This window comes from Dipodomys spectabilis, unplaced genomic scaffold (genome assembly GCF_019054845.1).
Source record: "Dipodomys spectabilis isolate Male_0828 unplaced genomic scaffold, ASM1905484v1 ptg000098l, whole genome shotgun sequence".
In the NCBI taxonomy this organism is placed as follows: Eukaryota; Metazoa; Chordata; class Mammalia; order Rodentia; family Heteromyidae; genus Dipodomys; species Dipodomys spectabilis.
The window spans coordinates 15,442,907-15,460,740 of NW_024870775.1; the positions used below are offsets into that span (position 1 = coordinate 15,442,907).

Below are 17,834 nucleotides of genomic sequence, written 5' to 3' on the forward strand. Positions count from 1 at the left end.
CCTTGATCCTCGGATTTCAGTGTCCTCAGTAGCTGGGATTACAGGCGTGAGCCACATTTCTTTCCAATAAGAGAACTCCTGAGATTTTTCAAAGGTTTTCAAAGATTCGGTAGGAGGGGTGTCATTTACTGCTGAAATAATTCCTAATGGAGTAGATGGAAGGCAAAGATATGCAAAGGCTGAGATTGGGGTGGGGGGGTTGAAATGGCTTTGAATGGCCAGCCAAGGTTTGCTGGCTCTCTCTGTTCTGAAAGATCCTCCCAGAACTTGGCATTCCATTTTCCTCAGTCTCCCAGGAGAGGGAGGGACTGTACTAAAGCAGTGAGTACTAAGGAGGGAATCTGGAGGCTTTTCCATTAAGGATGCAAATAGAATCCCCATCTGCCAGGAAAACTTGAAAGTACCAACCCTCCCTGGCCCTCCTGCCCTTCTTTTCCTGTGTTCCTGAGGGAACACTGGAAAAACAAGGCTGCTGACTTCTGTGACTCTTCTATCTCTCGGATGGAATTGGGGGCATCTTCCTGAGCCCTCAGAGATCATGGGGCCTCTTAAACACCTGCACATAGTTCAGATTTTGCAATTTCAGAGAGCAACAACAACAACAAACTCATATGATTCCCCTACAAAATTGTTCAGTCTGTTCTAATTTGATCCTTCCTCTTTTCTCTCCCTCCTACTCCACACCTCCTCAAATCCAAATGCCACTGAGGCACATGTGGACTGGTTTGAAATGAAAAAGATTCCATCCAGCCATTTATTGTTACCTAGAATAGTCATTTAAAATTGTACATATCTTTTTAAGTTTGATGTTTGGGGTTTATCCAACCACCCCCACCCCCCTCCTCCAGTTAAATCGGGAGAGTTGGGCTATGCTAGACCAACAGGCACAGGGGGGTTCCTTTTTAAAGATAGCAAGTGCCCGTGTGTAAAAGAAACGGCTCAGCCAGACAGACGTGTCACTGGTCCTCGGGGTGGGAGGAAATTGAATTCCACCACGGAATTCCACACAGGATTCCACCATTCAGGCGAGGTGACTAACTATGCCTGGTGCTGCTCGAGGCTTCGGGTTTGCAAATCTCTCCAGGCGGGGGAAGGGGGGAGCATCCCACCCCACTCCATCCAAATTGGAATTTGAAAAAGGGGAGGGGAGGGAGGAGGAAGAAAAAGCCTCTCGGGTGGGGAGCAGGGAGGGTAGAGCCGGTCTTCCATGCGCTGCCACCGCTAGGCTGGGACTGCCATCAGTCCCTGCCATCCATCCCCTGAGGACCTACAGATCTCACAACAGGATGTGGCCGCGGGGTGCCCAAGCGCGGCGCTGACCACAGGGAGGTGGATGGGCACCGCGTGAGCACCACGAGGCACATTGTTAGAGAGCGAAAACAGGTAGAGGGGTTCAGCCCTGTCCGCGAAGAAGTCAGGCGGGCTCCCCGAAGCCCCACGGGTAAAGCAGCCCGCTGCGGGTTCATTGTCTCACTTTGATCACATTTTTGGATGACTTTCCCTAAATCGTTTTAATCAACTTACCCAAGCATACAAATACCTAGAAGCCTAGGCTTTTCCAAAAGGGTAACTCCTGGCTAGAAGAGATCATCATCATCATCATCATCATCATCATCATCATCATCATCATCATCATCATCCGAAGAGCTTGTAAGATAGCTCAATGCCCAACCTCCCTGACACTTTACCCCCCCCCCCCCCCCAGATAACTCCGGTATTTAAATGCTGACTCGCCCTCCCTCCCCCCATCCCATCCCTCTCCCCAGGCTAAACCCCTTTCAGGGATGCAAATAATCCCGGCCAAGCAGCCCCGACCCCCAGCTTGGATAAAACGCTGCCACCGCCACCGAGGTGGAGAGGATGTGTTACCTGAGAGCCCAGCTCCGCTGCGCGCGCGTCTCGGGGAGCAGCTCGCTCTGGACGGGTGGCGTGGGGACTGAGTGCAGCTGCGGCTGCTGGCGACACGGGAGCGGCGCGCTCCTCCCGCCGCGGTGACGGTGACGCTGCTGTCAGCTGCTCGGCCGCCCTGCGCCCTGCGCTCTGCGCCCCGCGCCCCTGCGCGCACAGTCCTGCGCCCCGCGCGTCTCCCGCGGCGCGGCGCTGGCCCCGAGGGCCCGGCCCGACCCCGCCCAGCGTCCTCCTCCCCTTCTTCCTCCTCCTCCTCCTCCGCCTCCAGGGCCTCCCTGCCTCCTTCTGCCTCCTCAATCCCTGACTTTCGGAGTTTGCCGGTGCTGCAGCGGCAGTGGCTCCGGCTTCAATGGCCGCCTGGTTCGTCTCCAAAAAAGAGCGTCGAGGTGCCACCTACTGCATGCTTCAGGGATCGATGGGGAGAACGGAAATGTTCTGGAAATTCAACGAATGCGAAGAATTTCATTGAAAGGAGAACGGATCCTTTCTGCTTGAAATTGTGTGTGTTTGGAATGTGTTTGCCTAAGTAACTTGTCATCATCCCTTTTAACCCTTGCTTTGAGTGTTCAGACGCGAATCTAAAAACCTACTCACTTAGAAGGCAGCTAGGAAAACGCCACACCCCAGCACCAAGCACACAGGACAGATTAGTAGACTCTCATTTAATAGATCCTATGACAAAAATCGCCATTGGCAATCATAGGTTACAATTGTTCCTTGGCTGAGTGTTTTTTACTGGCGTTTTTCGAGGAATTAAGGACGTTTGTTTTCTGGGGATAATAAATAATTTTCACTGGAAGAATTGCTAGAAAACTGGTGAATCGGAAGAAAGCAAACGGTTTTGTACAGACATTTGCAGTATGTTTCACAATTCCATTGATCCACATTAAATTAGCTACAATGATGAGGCAGATTTCCTCTCCTGATTCTACTGCTCAGCCTTTGGTTGTTTCCAATGTGCTAAGAACTGAGTAAGACAGCGATTGCTCTTTTTCTCAGCGTGCCCTGGCTCAGAGAAATTCCCTTACCTCTTCTGATACTGTTTTCACTTTCTGTATGAGTTCCAAAAACCCTGAAGTTTATTTCCCACATAAATCTCTGCCCTGTCACTCACAGACAGTAAGCTTTTTAACATTATGCTTTTGACCCAGCAATTGAGGCTCACACCTAGCTACTAAGGAGGCTGGGATCTGAAATCACAGCCCCAACCCAGCCAGAGCAGAAAAAAAAAAAAAGAATCCATGAGACTCTTATCTCCAATTAACCACCAAAAAGCCAGAAGTGGAGCTGTGGAACTGTTGCTGAAATGGTAGAGTACCAGCCTTGAGTAAAAATCCCAAGGGAAGTACCTAGTTCCAGAAGCTCTTGGGCCAGCACATACATAGCCTATGCGCCGTAAGGAAACTCAGTCACAAGAAACAGAGAAGCCACATTTTGAGAGGTCGAATTGGGAGTCTTTATTAGAAGCTGGATACTGCAGTTGGACTTCTATCCCAGACACCTGCAGCCCCTCAAATACACTTAACACTGTTAGAAAACTGAGCCATGACAGTAGTAAAGCAAAGAAAGAGCAGGAGAACAACACCAACAAACCAAATCAACTCCAATGGAGAGTTGAAGTGGGAGGCCATGGTGACCAGAGGAGAGCCTGGAGACATGAGGCATGGCTTAGAGGCACCTGAGCCGATCCAGGCCTAAATAGGGTCTTGGTCAGGGGGCTGGGTCACAGGGAGTTTGAGAGTCATGACCCAAGACCAGCAGGTCCAGTAAGCTATTGTCCAAGTTCCCACCCCTGCCTCTAAGAATTCAGGCATGCCCATTAACTAAGAGGTGGGACTTCACCTTCCTCCAACAGGAAGAGAAGATGGCACCAGTTAAACCCAATTTCCTGTTATCCACCATGTGGCCATAATGCTGCCGGCTCTTCCCAGTATCCTTACTTCATTGTATAATATGTACAATGTCTATGCTCTTAACTTCTAATCAAGCAGATACATTTTGTACACTTCTATTTTGTACACACTCTATTTTCTAATTCTAGTCCTGCTACTATTAGAAACTAATTTTTAATGTACTATGTTTAAGCAAAGTCATGAAAGCTGCCATTAAGTCTCCTCCTATTTCCCCTGCAGCCAGATGGCTGCAGAAGTGTAGCCCCTGGTTAGAAGGGCTGTAAGGCATAGGAGGAGCACCCAGAGGAGGGTCTGGATTACTGACTGGTTCTGGGTACCTCTGCTGAAATTGCATCCGAGTTAATAAGTCAGAATGTGTTTTGCCATGACAACCAAAATGTAGGTTCACCAGTGAAATTGTGAAACAAAAATTAGAGAACTAAACAGTGGAGGGTATATACATATATACATGTGTGTACATACATATGCATGTGTATGTATATATATGTGTGTGTGTGTGTGTGTGTGTGTGTGTGTGTGTGTGTGTATGTATATAGTAGTTGGGTGCCAGTGGTTCAAGCTTATAATCCTAGTTACTAAGGAACCTGAGATCTGAGCATTGCAGTTTGAAGCTAGTTCACGTGGGAAAGTCAGTGAGACTCATCTCCAGTTAAACACTAAAAGCTGGAAGTGGAGCTGTAGCTCAAGATAGAATACAAGCTTTGAGTGACAAAAAAACAAACAAACAACTAAGGTGTAGTGCCCAGGCCCTGAGCTCAAGCCACAATACTAGTACTAAATAAATAGAATAGAATAACAGAGACCAGAGAGTATCTTTTCCCCCTTTTCCTCAGCATCTATTAGCCAGCAAATGAGCTTTCACCAGATACTGGATCTCTGGCACCTTCTGTGTCTTCAATTTCCCAGTCCCCAGAACTTCAAGCAAGAACTCCTGCTACTCCTTCTATGATGGAGTCCATCTATGATGGAGTCCATCTATGATGGAGTCCATCTATGATGGAGTCCATCTATGATGGAAATAAAGGGGCAGAATCTGTGCACATGTACTCTAATCTGGACCCTCACTACTACTCAGAGAGAGAGTCAATGTTTCTGCAGTATCCGCATTCCCTAGAAACTCATTGAGTTAAGACTCTCCAACTCCCCACAACCTTAAATTTAGATTTCAGCGTCTGACTTTAATAAAGACCCTAGAAAGCTTCTAGGTCTGTGAGAGGTTCCTGAGTCTTGCGAATGTTGTCATATGTCAGCATCACCTGAGCTGGAGAGAGCTTGTTACAATGTGGCCAACTGGGTGGTAGGACCAGATTATCTGACTTGGTAGGTCTGGGGTAGGGTCCCTGGTAATGCTGGTGTTGCTTAGAATGGTGTCTAGATGAGCTGCTACCCTACCCTCTACCCCAGGTGAGTGACATGTTGTTATGGACTCAGGTAGAAGAAATACAACTTCTCCATATTCTAAGGTAAATGGACCTGGATTCAGCCATCCAATCCAGAAGCACTCAGAAGTCTCTCCTTCCTCATAGAGCCTTTGGGTGGTCTTTGAGAAATAAGCATTTAAAAAAAAAAATCTCCTCAGCCAGATTGCCACGTCAATCATTTAGTATCGTGCAAGCTTACTCTCAGCCTTTCACACATTTGAAGACCTCTCTTTGGAAGGACATAACTCATCCCCACACCCAGACAGTGGATGGCTCTAGGAACAGAGGAAGCTTTATGCAATAATCTTCTTAGGTGTACTCCACTTGAGTATGAGCACTTTAGCCTAATCCCAGGCTCACTCTCGCCCTCTTCTGGTCATGTTTGTGCACTGCACAGACTGCAACTCAAAACTACCAAAATCAACCCCACTTTCCTGCCACTGAGGACAGACAAGACAGCTCCATTGATGATCTGGGTCCACAGAGCGCCAGTCATTACCAGAGAGGAGGCAGGATGACGTTCTAGCATCAGAGCTATATATGCATAGCAGATGGAGGTGAGAACTCCACTCATTTGTTGGCTGCTGAGCAAGCAAACGCATAGTAACTGAAAAGCACAAACTCCTCTGGACTGTGTTCTTTGAAGATTGTGTGTGTGTGTGTGTGTGTGTGTGTGTGTGTGTGTGTGTGTGTGTGTGATTTTCTCTAAGATAGTGTCTGTTGGGCGGCGGGGGAGGGGCACGGACAGTAGCATCAGAATCTTAAGGAAGTTGTTGGAATTGTTCACAGCAGCTTTACCCTGGATCTATTGTTTTAGAAAACGATCTGACCATTCTGAAGCCTAGTAAAAATCTGCACAAAAATTTGCCTCTTTTGAGTTGTTTTTGACAAATGCATATTAGCATTGTGGAATAGATGCTATTTTGAGAAAAAGCGATGCCCACACGGGTGTAAGCACCATCCCTGGTGCCTCCACAGGACCTTCCCCCACCCAACCCAATCGTAATAACTGGCACCTGTCACTGCAGCCTTTCCACCAATGGGTCGTAGGTTTCCTACTGCCCAGCAATCCTGTCAGAGTCTGAACAGTCCTTTCGAGGGCTGGCACTGATCTTCCTTGGGTTCAAGTTCCCAGGTTCCCAGGTTCCTTTCCATGAGCTCATGCCAGCCTAATCCCAAGAGGAGCCACATCCTTCAAGCTAATATCTCAACCCTGAATGGCAAAAATCTCTTCAGATCTTGGAGAAAGGAAGCTCAAGCCACAAAACACAAAGGCTCCCCTCCCCTCTCCTACCCATGCCTGATAAAACCTTTTCTTCCAAGTTCCATCGTGAGCTCATTGGCTCCCAAAACAAGAGCTCCAAAGTTGGGTTGGCCTTCAGAGATAACCCCCATTGAGGAACATAGTCCCCCTGAGCTGGCTGTTGTATATGTGTATGTGTGAAGTGGCAACGTGGTTTTCCTTGGCAGAGGGCAATTGCCAAAGGAGTTAGCTGGGAGCTTTCTACAGAGATACTCCAGCCATCAGGCAATAGAGAGCTCAACCTCAGCCTGGCACCAGTGGCACATACCTGTAATCCTAGCTACTTCAGGAGGCTGAGATTTGAATATGAGGTTCAAAACCAGCCTATGCAGGAAAGTCTGTTATTCTCTTTCCTCCAAAAATCCAGAAATCTCTACCAAAAAGCTAGAAGTGGATATGTGGTTCATGTGGTAGAGTACTAGCCTTGAGCAAAAAAACTCAGGGACAATACCCAGGCCTTGAGTTCAAGACCCAGTACAGGGCTGGGAAGGTGGCTCAGTGGTAGAGCGCTTGCCTTGCATGCATGAGGCCCTGGGTTCAATTCCTCAGCACCACATAAGCAAAAAAGTCAAAAAAGCTGGAAGTGGCGCTGTGGCTCAAGTGGTAGAGCGCTAGCCTTGAGCTGAAAAGCTGAGGGACAGCGCCCAGGCCAAGAGTTCAGGCCCCATGACTGGAACCAAAAAAAAAAAAAGATCCAGTACACACACACACACACACACACACACACACACACACACACACACACACACACACACCTCAGCCTGAATGGTGGGCACCCACTCCAAAATCCAAGAATGATTTGTAGAATACAGCATTCATTTACTGCAAATGAGAAAAAAAATCTCAGAGCTAGGTCTCTGTGCAGAGAATAAAAGGGGATGTGTTCTTCCACTGGCTTTAATCCTCATTCTGTATTTTTAATCAGCCTTTCAGGCTCTAGCCAACTGTACTGCATGCTTTTATGTCTAATGAGGGTTTTGGCTCTCTTCTGCCTCTTTGTCTTTGATACCATGTGTAGCCCATTAAGGAGGAGGCATCATGCTGCCGGCCCATTCTTAATCTTTTCTGCTTACCCCAGCTGCACAGATGCTAACACTGACATCTGTTCTCTGTAATCTCAGACTTTCTCAACCCTGCCTTATGTAAGGTTGACCTATTTTTCCAGGTCCACTCAAATTATCAGCAAATACATAACCATGATTCTATCCATGGGACTCCACGCTCAGTGATTTGTGGGCGCCTGCATCCGACCCATGCCACCTCCTCGGGGGCCCCTCCCCGGTCTTTCTCTACATCCAAATCCCTTTTTGAGTTTCAGCTGAAAGGTTTAATTCACTTGTACCATCATCAGAAGCTGCCTGTTCTCTCCTGTTCTGAGGCATCTCCATCTGAGATCTCTCCCATCTGAAGGACATCATCTGGGCCATCTTTTCCATTCCAGGCAGTGAAAGCCTGCATCCTTTTGGACCGCATCACCCTCCTCTTCCAGTGAGACATCATCTACCTATCTTGCTTGCTGTGGTCTTTCTCACAACCTGGATTCAGTGTCAGCTGAATTACCCCCCCACACACATTTGTCCTTTTCTATCCAGGATCTCCTTTCCCCCAGGGGGCTTTTCACTGCCCTTTATTGCTCCTTCCCAACAGCCAGCTGCTCTGCCTCCTTTTGTCCTGCCTTTGTCACACGACTATGTCCCTCAGTGCTAGGTCAGTTTCTCCTCTTCTTTGGAAGCATCTCTTTCTTCCACATCCTGGTGTGTCCCCCTCCTTAGATCTTCTCTAGCTGCATTACTTATAAGGGGAAGTTTCCTCTGCCTCTCACACAGTTGCCTGCTCTGAAGAATGAAAAAGATCGGAAGTAGCACCAGGTAAAACCAAGTTTCCTACCTGGCCCCTCTTCTTTATGATTCTTTTCCCATGAATTGCTGTTAACTTTTTTCTTCATATTCTTGATGATGGAGTGAGATGAAATCTCAGTGGTTTTGTTGTCGTCATTGTGCTAGTCAGAGCCTCGGCTTTGTCGTTTTGCTTTTTTGCTCAAGGCTAGTGCTCTACCACTGCAGCCACAGTTCCACTTCCAGCTTTTTGGGAGCTCATTGGAAATAAGAATCATTACTGCCCAGTCGGGCTTCAAACCACAATCTTTAGATCTGAGCCTCCTGAGCAGACAGGATTACGGGCAAGAAACACCTACACAAAACGTTTTGATTTGCATTTCCTTTATACCCAGGGATGAGCGTTCTTCGTGTATCTATTGGCTCTCTTTACTTTTTTCTGATAAGTGTCTATTTAGCTCCTTTGACCATTTGTTAATTAGGTTATTACACCTTGGGGGCTTGGTTTTATTTTTTTTTACCTCTTTCTATATTCTTGTTATTAGACCCTTGCCAGACATGTTGCTGGCAAAGCCAACCATTCATTGAGATAATAGTTTGTGCAACCTGGTTCTTGGATATGAAAACTGGACCCAAGAAGCCAAAAGATCAACAAAGAAGTACATAGCTCTGAGATCATTTATAGATCATTAGTGAACTGGTTCTGGGTGGCAGTAAGACTGGAAGCTTTCTGTTATTTGGGTCAGGGGGAGGGGCTTATAGAGAAGTCAAAGTTAAAATGACTTCCTCCAAACATCCTGGCTGAATGCCCTCAGAAGCCTTTCCTGGTGCTGATGCTACCTGAATCCAATCACAGACCTTGTTTACTTGTAGTATGCTGAGAAAAATATGCAGGAAGAATGGATCAAGGTGGTTCAGAGGTAGTCACAAGCATAATGACTCCAAGTGGCTGCAGTCAGGTCCAGCTGAATCCCACATCATTGACATATGTCCATTAAGACAGCCTGAACCAGCGGTTTCCTCTGATGCCTATGTTTGTCAGTTGTTATTATAAAGGTGATATACAAGGGGGTTACTGTTATAGAAGTCAGGTAATGAGTACATTTCCTTTTGGATAATGTCACCCCTTCCCTCATTCTTCCCAGTTTTCCCCTTCCATCTTCACAGATCAGGCGGTGAAAACAGGTGCTTTACACAGCTTCCCACGCTGCAGGAAATGGATGTAGTCAAGGGCAGGCAAGGCTGGCCTCTGACCCCAAATCTGCCATTTATGTATTTGCCATATTAAACATTTCATTATCTGAGCTCCATATTAAAACTTTGTTCAAAGAGAAAAAAATGGTGCGTGTTTCCTCTCATATTCAGAAGCTAGATCTACCTATACACTAGAAAATGTAAATGATACAGGACTCTTGACAGCCACACCCAGTGAGACCAAAGGGGATACACCAAGGGAGGAGCGCAAAGGTGCAATGCCTATGTGCATTTGATCATATAAAACAATATTTATGGAAATAAACTTCAGGAAATGGAAACAAGAGGTATTTGATTTCCTTTTCTTTTTGTTTTGTTTGTTCATTTATATGTCTTGGCGGGGGGTAAGGAAGAGCACAGAAACAGAGGAATAAAGGGTGAACTAATGCAGCAGTGATATTCACTAGATGCCATGTTGAAAATGAACTATATGCCAGGCACTGGTGGCTCATGCCTGTAATCCTAGCTACTCAGGAGGCTGAGATCTGAGGATTGTAGTTCAAAGTCAGCTGGGGCAGGAAAGTCTGTGAGACTCTTATCTTTGACTAACCATCAGAAAACCAGAAGTGGCACTGTAGTTCTAAGTGCTATAGTGTTAGCCTTGAGCAAAAGAACTCAGGGGCAGTGCCCAGACCCCAAGTTTAAGCCATACAATTGACAGAAAGAAAGAAAGAAAGAAGAAAGGAAGAAAGTTTAAGCCATACAACTGACAGAAAGAAAGAAAGAAGAAAGGAAGAAAGGGAAGAAGGAGGAAATGAAGGAAGGAGGGAAGGAAGGAAGGAAAAAGAAGGAAAGAAAAAGAAAAAAGAAAGAAATGGGGGAGATGGGAGGGCAGGGATGGTAAGGGGAAACAAAGGAGTAAGCAACAATGCTTGAAATGCTCATGTAATTGTAACCCCTCTGTACAGTATTTTCACAAAAAAGAAAGGAAGAAAGAAAGAATGAAAAAAGAAAAGAAAGAAAGAAAGAAAGAAAAAGGAAGGAAGGAAAATGAACTATACAACTTGTGGAGATGGAAGGGGAAAACTGGGAAGAATGAGGAAGGGGTGACATTGTCCAAAAGGAAATGTACTCATTACCTGACTTCTATAACTGTAACCCTCTTGTATATCACCTTTATAATAACAGCTTTAAAAAGAACATGCTATGGGTTGGGTATTAATGGCTCATGTCTATAATCCTAGCTATAGAAGAGGCTGAGATCTGAGGATCACAGTTTAAAGCCAGCCAGGTAGAACAGTCTACAAGATCTTTATCTCCGATTAACCATCAAAAAGCCAGAAGTGGAGCTGTAACTCAAGTGATAGAACATCATCTTTCATTGGGAAAAAGCCAAGTGAGAATGTGAGGCTCTAAGTTCAAGTCCCGGTACTGGGGGGGGGGGTGGGGGAGGGAACCTTTGCTTATGGAATTTGCTTAGTGCAGTTTCCATATGGAGTAGGATGCATTAGCTAAGAAGAGATGAATCAAAGCTAAGACTGTGACCAGGAAGTCCCTCATGACTGGTTCTGACATAGAGATTACTGCTCTCAGTGATGGTGGGAAAGAAGGCCAGCTCTGTGACACTCACCCACAGAGACACCAGGACTCTTCCAGGAGTCCTGTCATTTGCAACACAAATGACAAAAGTGACATCCAGGAAGAGGAAACCACTTCTCCCAAGTCCCTCCTGCATTATATTGGAGCAGCTGCTGGAATCCATGTCTACAAGGAATGACAGGCAGAACTCGCTTGTGTAAGAGCACAAAGGCAGGAACACACACACACACACCACACACACACACACACACACACACACACACTCACACACACACACACTCCACTCCTGCGGCTGCTACAAGGACACAGAAATGCTCCTGTGCAAATGTGCTCGGGAGACTGCTTTTGCTTCATTTCGTTATTAATAGTCTGACACCCAGACCCATTTTCTTCGGTCTCTTTCAAGAGAATACACAGCCATTGTGATGCTTCACGGGCCAATCAAGCCACCTTGCAATTATACAGCAATTTCCACAGAACAGCTGAAATAAATTTAAGTATTATCTTGTGCACCATAGTCATAAGAAAATGCTTCTCGATGATAGCAATTATAGAAATCTGCTACTAGGGTAAGATCCAAGATCTGAAGCCTTGCTGGGTGCCTGTAGCTTACATCTATAATCTGAGATTTGGAGGATCATGAGTTGAAGTCAGCCTCAGCAGAAGTCTTCAAGATTCCATCTCCGGAAAATGCCAGACTGGAGGCATGGCTCAAGGGGTAGAGCACCAACCAGACAAATGAGAATACAAGGTCCTAAAATCAAACCTTAATGCCGGAAATATAAATAAATAAATAGCCTGTTGCCAAAAACAAAGCAAGCTGCCCGCCTCACAGCTCCCTGGCTTGCAGGGACAGATCTTTCTGGCACCACTGATTATTTGAGCTGCTGACTCCTTGAGGCTGTCTTAAACGAACCCTTACCACCCATAAACCCATAAACGTAGCTGCCCTCTGGCCTCACCCAGTTATGCTTGTCCTCTCTTTCTTCTCCTTGAAAGTGTTATCTGTGGCCATCTTAATAGTAGCCCACACCGAACACATCTTTTTAAAAACTCTTGATTTGAAAACAGAATTTTTGTTTAAAGCTAATTAGCCTTCAAAGTCCATATCAAGGGAAATGATTTGAATCACAGAATCCAATAGCCATCTGTGTGCTTTGCCCATGACAGAGGTGTGTGGTGGTGACAGGTGGGGCTGTGGCTGGCTTAGCAGGAAGCATGTCCCTGGGTGTTTAATACCACCCCACAGCCCCAAACTCACCCTGCTGCGAGTAGTTGTAGGCCCTACACAGATGGCCCAAAGCCAACGATCTTTCAAATTTACATGCTATGTGATATACTTACAAATATGAGCACATTTGTTTGGGTGCTTTTCCTTTTTCTAGGTGACCCTGAGAGGCCTGGAGGCAGGAAGTTGTCTGTAAAAGTCTGCAGGCCCTAGCTGGGTGCTGGTGGCTCATGCCTGCAATCCTAGCTACCCTCGAGACTGAGATCTGAGGATCTAAGTTTGAAGCCAACCTGAGCAGGAAAGTCCATGAAACTCTGAACTCCAATAAATTACTAAAAAAAAAAAACAACCCAACAAACCAGAAGTGGAGCTGTGGCTCAAGTGGTAGAGCACTAACCTTGAAGAAAAAGAAGATCAAGAAGATCAGGGGCAGTGCTCAGGCCCTGAGTTCCAGTCCCAGGACTGGCAAAATAAAATAAATAAATAAAAAGTCTATTGGTCTTGATGATGTCTCTGACCAGAATTCAGGCAACAGAGATTTGAGGAGCTTTTGATTCCTATAGGAGCTTTGGACATCCATTCAGGAAATGTGGGAAATTAACGAGGACCCAGACGGAGAGCTAGGCTCCCAATAATTGTGCCTGTCTCAGAAAACCCTCATTTTAGCAACTCCTGCTGGCATGAGCCTTGCTCTGAGAGTTTGTTTGAGCTTGATTGAATCTCACCACTCTGAGAGGAGAGCATCTCATTTTCTGAGGAAGAAACCATGCACAGACAGGTTGAGAAATTTTGCCCAAAGCCACACAGCTCAAAAGCTGTCGAGCTGAATCACTGTGCTAAACACACGTTTGATCTGGGAAGGATGGGGTTGGGAGGGAAAAGGGAAAGGGATAAAAAGGGGTGATCAAGATGCATTGTCCTTATAAACTGACATGCTGGATAATAACTCCTCTGACTCCTTTTTAAATTAAAACAGTAATTTTTAGCAGAACATCCATTTGATCTGGCTCTGGCACCATTGGAATTCAAAGCATGTTTCTCTAATCCTGCGCCCCCCCCCCAACTCCAACTGAGCTTCCTGGCTGGCAAACAGAAGTGGGGGAATGTGTGCAGCTACAAGAATCTAGGGACAGAATTGAGGGTCATAAGGGAACTTTGTGAGATTAAGAAGAGGCTCTAGAAGTATCTAGAAAATTGTAGCAATCCTCTTCATTTCCATGGCTCTTGTTAGAACTACTTCCCCCATACACAGGTTTCAAAAGAAATGCACATTCACCTGTGTGAAACATAGGCTATTTCTGTGCATTAGCTGGTTTCATTTTTTTTTAATTTAAGAGAACAAGTCTCCTACACAAACCAGAAGTTATATTTGAATGTTTCTAACATTTAAAGATTTGGGTCCCTTACCTATGCAAAGCAGATTGGGCAGCTAGGAAATAGAGCCATCTTTACTTTAGGAAATGAAAATGTCACTTGACGTGAAAGGTCACAGCTTAACAGGTGGGTGCTGTTAAAGTCCAGGGTGTAGATAACAACTCTTTCTTATGGCTACATCATCAGCACTTCTGTGTAGCCAGCTGGTCTTCTGGACAGGAACAGAAACAATCCTGTTCTACTGAGGAGTACGGCGCACCCTCAAGCTTCTCTATGAGCCAGGCACCAGTGACACTGTAATTCTAACTACTTGGGAGGCAAAGAATGGGAGGATCCCTGTTCGAGGCCAATTCAGGCAGAAATACCTGAGAGACACCTTTTATAATCTTTTAATTAAGCACGGTGGCATGAGCTTGTTTTCCTGAGGTACATGGGAGGCTGAGTTGGGGAGAAAGGCAGTGTCTAGCCAGCCCAGGGAGAAAAGTCCACGAGACTCTTGTCTCCAAGGAACAGAAGTTGGATGCATTGGTATCATGTCTGTGACCCCAGTGATGATTCAAAGCCTAAAAGTAGGCAGATCTCAGCTCAGGTTCACACTGGGGCAGGAAGAGAGAACATATTTTTTAAATAACCAATAAAAAAAAACAGGGTTGGAGGTATGGCTTGGTGGAATCACAGGCATGAGGGCCCAGAGTTCGAACCCCTAGTACCGTGAGAAAAAAAAGAATGCAGTAGGTGGAATTATTCATATGTTATGCATAATGAGTCTAGGTAGGAATTAAGAGACCCAATCTCAGGTTTAAAACTACCACTGCAGGGAAAGCAGACCATCGAACTGTTTCAGTCTGTAGCCTGCCAAAGTTCTCCTTTTTATGTTCTAAGTCAAAAAACAACAAAAAAAAAAAGGTAAATCTGGAATATTAAGAAAACCTGAGGGCTGGGAAGGTGGCTCAGTGGTAGAGCGCTTGCCTTGCATGCTCAAGGCCCTGGGTTCGATTCCTCAGCACCACATAAGCAAAAAGAAAAAAGCCGGAAGTGGCACTGTGGCTCAAGTGGTAGAGCGCTAGCCTTGAGCTGAAGAGCTGAGGGACAGCGCCCAGGCCCAGAGTTCAGGCCCCACAACCGGACCCCCAAAAATAAAAAAAAAAGAAAACCTGAGTTTCTGTCATAAACCAAACAGGCGCTGTTGTTTTTATCAGTCCCCAAACTCCCACTAAAATGGACCATTTTTGTACTAAACAAAATAATCTGATGAAAGTGAAAATTAGATCATTTCTATAACTGGATTCTCCTCATAGGCAAATGAAGATCTTCAAAAAATAAAAAGCAGTCAGTTCCTGATTATGGCTGTATGATTGACAGCTGAAATGATATATTTAAAAATTATACAAAATGTTTGTTCCTTTTTTTTAATACCAGTACAGAGGCTTGAACTCAGGGCCTTGAGCTTTGGGTTATTCACTCAAGGCTGCTGATCTACCATTCGAGCCACACCTCTACTTCTGGCTTTTTGCAAGTTAATTGGAGATAAGAGTCTTTGGGATTTGTATACTTTGGCTGGTTTAAAATCTCAATCCTCATTTTACAGCCTCCAGTGTAGCTAGGATTACAAGTAAGCCACCAGCACCCAGCCTCACGATCTTTTGACTGATGAGATGGGACCCACCCTGGCCACAGCTAACCCAAGAACAGCTAGGCCTGTCACCATAACCCACTGAAGACTGCCTCTCTCAAGCAAAGTGGTATCCACCATCTGCCTTACCCTCCCCCTGCCTGGGCCTCCTCTTCTATAAGCTGTGAGTAATCCACTACCCAAGCAACAAGTTGACTATACACTGAATCAGCAGAGAGAATGAGTAGCTGCCCAGTACCTAACCTCTCCTACTGGTCCTTGGAAAGCCCCTTCTAGGCTTGTGGAAGTGAGCAGATGGAGAGACGCTGACTCCCCCTCAATGATGGCTGGCTTCCTCTTACAGGATGCAGTATTCCCAAGACAGGAAGACAGAGGGCCAGCAGCAAAGATGGTTCCTCCACATACTCTCCAGTCACAGGGCCATGTGGGTATGCTGGGGGTCAGGGCCGAGTTGCTGGCTGATAAAGGAGAGATGCAGTTCTCGGAAGCCTCCAGCCCCATCTGCAGGAAGAAACTTTAGCCCTCTGGGGCTGTTGCCCTGGTCACTCTCCTCTCTCCACTCTGCCTTCACTCTGCTACTGTCCCTCCTCCCTCTTGTCTTTGCCCTCTACAGGGGGGATCTCAAACGTGAGCAGTCTCAGCAGTTGCTAAGCTTGTGCTTCCCCCAAATGCTCAAGTAGTGCTTAGTACTGCCTGGTCTGGAGACCACCACCCAGGGCCCCAGGGTGACAGTGATATAGAAAGGCCTTGGCAAAGGAGACAGGCTCAGTCTCTCTAGCCCTTTAGAAAGAGGCAGCAACTGTCTGGCAAATCTCCAGTGTGCTGTGTGATTATTCCAGAAGGCCCCTGTTGCTCTGCTGATGGAATCAGGATTTTGCACACTGCCTGCTCCTTAGACACTGGGCAGTTGCCCTGGTCAGCAGATTGGCTGTTGCAAGGTCACAATATAAGTGTCCAAGACATCCCCACTTTACTTACTAATAACTCCCAAAGCTGAAGGGTAGTGATGCCCAAGACAAACCACACAGTGCTTCCTTCGGTGGCTTGGTGAAACCACTTCAGTTGAAAAGGTGAAAGTTCCTGACTTACTGGAAGTTCTTTCCATAGAAAGGAATGAAAACAAAGCATAGGCTGAGATTGCTAAGATCTATGGTAAGAACTAACCTTCCCTCCACGGAATTTTAAGGAAAAACAATTGTGTGCTAGCTTTACTGTTGCCTCTCAGGCTGCAAAAGTTATAGGCCCAGTGCAAGGCCAGTGCCCAGTTAATAATTGCACTTTGATGTAAGTAATGTAAAGAGAAGATTCATTGCTTTGAATTGGTTTTTAAAAAGCAGAGGATGATCCCATGCATAAATCTTGTTCTCACCAAGTAAAAGTTGTTCAATCAACAGGACAAAAGGATTTTCAGGTATTTTCAAGATATTTTCAGAGGAAACGGGGGAGATTAAGTCACCATGCTTAGTCTCACCAGCATACACTAGTGTGAGGATGCTGAGTTCTAAGAGTCCTGCAGCACAAGATTGGAGCCAGATGGACCTTGGCCATGGTAGGTGGGTTTTCTGCTGGGGCTGGGGTATGAGAGAGGAATGGGAGGGCTGAGAAGGAGGCACCGCAGGGCATCCTGGTGGAGCAGGGAGTCTGTGGTTCCCTGGGCATCATTATTATCACCACTGAAAGCTTCCTTCCTCATGGAAGCCACATCCCCTTGTACCTAAATCCCATCTGAATATACTTGCCAAGAATGGTGTCTTAGTCTTTCATTACTGTTATCAAACACCCAAAATGACCAGTTCATAAATCAAGAAGATTTGGTTGGGCTGATAGTTGAATGGTCCCCTGGCCCCGTTGCTTTGGGGCCTGTGGTGAGGCAGCACCTCATGATGGGAGCAGATAATGAGGTAAAGCCATTCAGTCATGACCAGGAACAACAGAGAGGTGGAGCAGCTGGGTCCTACAGTCTCGTATCAGGGCCCTTTCCCTCCTGACCATTGACCTAAGGCCTCTTACTAGACTCCCCCTCTTAAAGGCTCCACCATCTCCAGATAGCACCCTGTGGAGACCAAGCCTTTAATGAATGGACCCTTTGAAGACATTCTAGATTCAAACAATAGCAGGTGGGTGATAATTCCAATTGATGTCAACTGTTCTAGTTGATTACCTGCAATTCTAATAAGCCACTGCTGCAAATCAGCACCCACGCCTCTGAGATACCCCTATCTATTGATCAGTTGGCCAGCATTTATTGAAATCTACTCTGAGCAAATAAGAATGATATGCTCTGAAGGTGAGAGAAAGAAAAGTGGGAGACAGTGTTCTTAGTGCCAAGGGTGGGCACGAAGGCAATCAGCTTTACTGGACTACAAGTTTCAAGCTTGGCCTGGGTTCCAATCCTCAGCCACAGGAGCTTCTGCTTCATGTACAGT

The 17,834-nt window shown here is 46.1% G+C and overlaps 1 protein-coding gene across 1 annotated transcript in view; it reads right to left on the reverse strand.

Moving 5' to 3' along the window:
• The window catches only part of Diras2 (DIRAS family GTPase 2), a 32,847-nt gene extending 24,355 nt beyond the window's left edge, over positions 1–8,492 (reverse strand). Inside the window, exon 1 of the mRNA XM_042686709.1 lies at positions 8,433–8,492. The gene's annotated coding sequence lies outside the window, so the exon portion shown is untranslated. The remainder of the gene's footprint in view (positions 1–8,432) is intronic.
• Between the last annotated feature and the right edge of the window lie 9,342 nt (positions 8,493–17,834).